The following is a 5,498-nucleotide window of genomic DNA, read 5'->3' as shown; positions in this document are numbered from 1 at the left end:
TCTTAGTCAATCTATCCACGATTACCCAAATGTTGTCATAATTACCCCTAGGAGTACGAGGCAGTTTAGTCACAAAATCCATCGTAAGATGCTCCCATTTCCACTCGATTATTTCCAGGGGTTTAAGTTTCCCGAAAGGCCTCTGATGCTCAGCGTTAACCTGCAAACAAATCGAACATTTACTCACATATTGTGCCACATCATATACATCATCGCGGGCCACCAGTAATTCTTCTTTAGATCTTGGTACATCTTAGTCGCACCCGGATGAACGGAGTAGCGCGACTTGTGTGCTTCATCAAGAATCTTACTCCTGAAACCCCCATACCTGGGTACCCATAAACGACCATCTTTATACTTCACTCCGTCACCGACGTCCTCCAAAAACTTTTCCTGACCCCAAATACGCTCTGACATAATCCATTCCACCTGTAAAGCCTCATTCTGAACGCTGGTTATCAGTTTCAAAATATCAGGTTTGAGAATAAGCTGGTAAGAATTCACACGAATGGGTTTCGGTCTCTCTTTCCGTCTCAACGCGTTTGCTACCACGCTAGCTTTACCGGGATGATACATAATCTCCAGATCATAATCCTTAATCAATTCTAACCACTGACGCTGCTGCATATTCAGTTCCTTTTGCTCGAAGAAATTCTTTAGACTTTTATGATCGGTATATATGACACAAGGGATACCATACAAATAATGTATCCACAGCTTAAGCGCAAATACAACCGCCACCAGTTCTAGATCGTGAGTAGGGTAATTCGCCTCATGAGGCTTTAACTGCCGCAGGGCATAAGCTATGACTCGACCCCGCTGCATAAGAACACACCCAAGCCCCTGGTAAGAAGCATCTGAATAGACGACGAGATCATCGGTTACATCGGGCAGAGCTAGAATCGGAGCATGCGTCAACCTATTTTTCAACTCAAGAAAAGCCTCTTCCTGCTCAGAACCCCAAAACAAACTTAACGTTCTTCTTGGTCAACTTGGTCAACAACGAAGCGATTTTTGAAAAGTCGGGAATGAAGCGGCGGTAATACCCCGCCAAGCCCAGAAAACTACGGATTTCAGACGGCGACTTAATAGATTCCCATTTGTTTACAGCTTCCACCTTTGCAAGGTTGACCAATATACCACTCGGGTTAATAACATAACCTGAGAACTGAACCTCGCGTAACCAGAAAGAGCACTTAGAAAATTTCGCGAAAACTTATTCCGTCGCAGTGCTTCCAAAACTTTCGTGAGATGACGAGCATGATTGGTATCACTCCTGGAATAAACGAGACTGTCGTCTATGAACACAATAACTAAACGATCAAGCATCGGCCTACACACCCGGTTCATAAGATCCATGAACGCAGCCGGCGCATTGGTCAAACCGAAAAACATCACGAGAAATTCATAATGTCCATAACGAGTGCGGAAGGCAGTCTTAGGAATATCTTCCTCCCGAATTTTCAACTGATGGTACCCGGACCTAAGGTCAATTTTCGAGAACCAACTAGCTCCTTGGAGCTGATCAAATAAGTCGTTGTCCTTAGTAGAGGGTACCTGTTTTTCACAGTGAGTTTATTCAATTCACGGTAGTCGATGCACATCCGCATGCTACCATCCTTCTTATTGACGAACTGGACCGGGGCACCCCAAGGTGAGATGCTCGGTCGAATGAAGTCCTTGTCGAGCAATTCTTCCAATTGAGCCATAAGTTCTTTCATTTCGTTTATAGCATACGGCAGATACGCCCCGCAACCTCGCTGCATAAGTTTTCCCGCCTTAAACATGGATACGATATGTGGTCTCGCACCGCTCCGGTCACCGAAAACAGTGATCTGGGTCGCATCCGGGGCCCTTAAACGTACCAGTTTCTGACCACAGATAATCTGCGCATCTACACTTGTGAGCCAATCCATCCCAAGCACCACATCGAAACAGCCCAATGGCATCAAATACAGCCGTACCGGAAATTGGATAACTCGATGGAACAACCCTAAATAGCCCTAGACACAGAAACAGACTTTCCTACGGCGAATTCCACTTCAAACAAATCAACTACACGCTCGGGTGGTTTATTCCACGTAGAACAAAAGGTGGTAGACACAAAACTCCTACTGGCACCTGAATCAAACAAGACCGAAGCATGTAAGTCATCAATTAAGAAGGTACCTGGAATAATATTACACTGCTACATAGCTAAACAGTCACACATACGTTTCCGAAAGAATAAGGAATTATAAACGGTAGAATATAAAGGATGAATATGGAAAGGAGTACCTGAAACAACGTCTGCCTCGTCCTTTGCATCCCTTTTGGAGATGTTGAAAGCCCTTGCCGCGACCTTTGGCTTTTCTTCCGTTTTCCCACTTAAGGAAGTCCCCTGCTCGGACCCCCCGCTCAACCGGCCTGATAATTGGATGCTAAGTGCCCAGACGCCCTACATCGAAATCAAGTCAGAGTCGGACACTAATGTTTGCGGTGTCCGGTCTTTCCACAACCGAAACAGGGTTTAGCCCCAAGCCTGCACCCCCCTATGAGGTTTAATGCACTTCTTGCATTTATTCACCATCGCACTTCCCCTATGATCCGAAGCCTCGGTTTTCACTCTCTTTCCTGCCGGAATAAAATTATTTCCCCCGAACCATTTACCATTGGAGTTAGAATTCGAGTTCCAAGTCTTTTTAGTCTCTGACGGCACTATCTTCTCCCTCTGATCATACAAAGTACCAGCTAGGGTAACCACCGAATGGAATGAGCTCATTTCGGTGGTCACCACATCCCTACGAATATCCACTGGAATACCCTTAACATACCTCTTAATCCTCTTAGTTTCAGGAGTAACCAAGTCAGGACACAATCTAGCCATTTGATTAAATTTTGTGGTATACTCCCGATGTGACATGATACCCGCCTCCAAGGTCAAGAAATCCTGTTCAATCTTATCCAACTCATGTGGAGGACAAAACTGATCGAGAATCAACTACTTCAACTCCTCCCAAGTCCTCCTCCTAACAGAACAATCACCCATAGCCTGTGTCAGATTATCCCACCAACACAGCGCCTCTGAACGAAACGAGGCGGTAGCATAAGTAACCATATCCTCCCCTTTGCAATTACTGATCCTCAAAACTGTTTCCATCTCTCTCACCCACTGATGTGCTGCTGACGCATCCTTGGTACCATCAAAAGTAGGAGGGTCACACTTCTTGAGGTCCCCATACGAACAACCCCTAGTAGGCACACTAACAGCCCGAACCTCCTCCTCATCCTCACTGGGCACAATCACCTCATCCTCAATCTGATTTTTCTTACCCCTTTCTCCCGTATCAGAGCTCTCACCAACCATCGATTCCTCCATATCCCTAACAGCCTCAGCAACGATCTCGGGAATGGCACTGTGAAGGACCTGGTAAACTTCATCCACGATAGTCGTGTGCATAGCTATGACATCCGTGGCAAAACCGAGTATACCATAGTATTCATATATCGAATAAGCGATTAACGCTTATTGCGTAACGAATGAACGATTAACCGAATGGGTCTGGTTATGACCCAGATATCCCGAGGGGCCATCTATATGAGATATATGTCTATTATAAGCCAACATACTGATATTAAGGCCTTAGTATGATAGCAAACTAGTTAAACGAAAACATTCTCGTTTAACTACCCGCTATAGATTTAAACGCGAAAGATAGTTACAAACCAAGCATTGTATCATCCATTAAGCCGAAAAAGACTTACCAAATACTTAATTGAAATGTTTTAAGCGATCCGTGAAAATATTTTTGATTTTTACAAACGTATAGTATGTTTTTATAATTTTACACAAAACTAGCCAAAAAACACTTGTTTTCGCTCCGTTTGTCGCTCCCGATATATTTTTGTCGCCAAAACCCAAACCCGAAATAAATTTGGACTTAGCATTTCACATTCGGGCACGTAAATCGAGAAAAGTGGGCCAAATGGGCCCAAAAGGGGGCCCAACAAGCCCAGCCCGCCAAAAAAGACTTTTTACCCTTGGTTTTCCTTTAAATATAAACAAGTCCAAGATATTTTTGAAGATATTTTCATGTGGAAAATCTGTAGAGCAGCCTAGTTCTCTCAAAACCCAGCAAGAACAAGGTAAAAAGCTTCACTTTGGGCTAAGTTTTAACTCGTTTAAACTCGATTAATACCATATAAACATAGCTTGATTGCCAAAAATCATTCCTAACCGTGTAAAAATCCTAAAAATGGTCCATAAACATGTTCTGATCATACACATGGTGAGGAACCTGGTTTGATAGTTTTTTTGGCCATAAACACTGATTAAAGGGTTGAAACAGCGTTTTTACGGTTCAAAAGTTCGTTTTTGTGCACTAGCCGAAACCCTAAGTTAAGGTCTGTTATGTTGATGAAAAATTTCTTGGTTTGTAGGACTTTTATCTATCCTAAATAGGAGCGCAAGAGCTTGAAAAGTTGATTAGAAAGGCGGAAACGAACCAAAACCGCTAAGGTAATGCCAAAACACTCGCTTACGGGCTGTTTAGGTTAAGGTTGTGATGTGCATATTATTAGGCCTTGAAATTTTTCAGGGACATCATGGACCATGTCATTGAGTCTCTGTTCAAATTTGGTAATTTTTTGACAATCCGAGAATATTTGGCAAATTTATTACCGAATTGGGACGTTTATTTGGGAAAAATAGCTAAAATACTTCAAAAATTATGAAATTTTTGTAGAAACTTAGATCTGATGTATTTTGATCACATATGAATTTTGAGATCATTTAGAGAAGTCTAAAGGTGTTTTGTGTATATGCATTCGTGTAAATTTTTATAGCCGAATTTGGACCGAAAAGAGTATTGAATGAGCTTTTTACATTCTGGAATTGATACAGGTTGTTTTGGGACATAAATTGGATATTCAGGAATTTTGGTGGAATTTTTGGAAATTTTTTGGGATAAACGGACGATTTTCAGGCGAAATATAGCTGATAAAATGAATTTTTATAAATTATTAAATAAGTAAATAATTCTAGAAATATTTTTATAAAAATCTACATATTTTATTTTATAAGTGGCTAAATTTTAATAATTTAATGATTAATGGTTAATTAATTATGCTAATTTGAAGATTAAACAAATTCAATTTTAATAAAAACTGGCAAGTTCGCGATTAACGTATCTGCGGGAATAATCAAAAATCATATTTTTGGATTAATTAAGTAAAAACAAACTTTTCTATGAGAAACCTAGACAATCCGGATAGATTGTGCGCGTTTCTTCTTAAATCATACTGAATAAACGGAAACGGGCCCCGAGGCTAATCCGATACCCCAGTATGTGGTCCTTCTTTAAACTTAATCATTTTATTAACCAATACATTTACCCAAGCTTATTTCCCCATAACTGTTTTCTGAACGCGTAAACGAACAACTTGGCCCAGCTGGGAAAACGGAAATCTGAGCCAAGTTCGGTTTTAAGTATTAGACATTGAACAACATCACAACCTAA

This window comes from Bidens hawaiensis, unplaced genomic scaffold, assembly GCF_021521415.1.
Source record: "Bidens hawaiensis isolate Kalapana, Puna unplaced genomic scaffold, B.hawaiensis_p1.1 tig00004327_1, whole genome shotgun sequence".
NCBI lineage: Eukaryota > Viridiplantae > Streptophyta > Magnoliopsida > Asterales > Asteraceae > Bidens > Bidens hawaiensis.
This window is presented reverse-complemented; position numbering follows the sequence as displayed.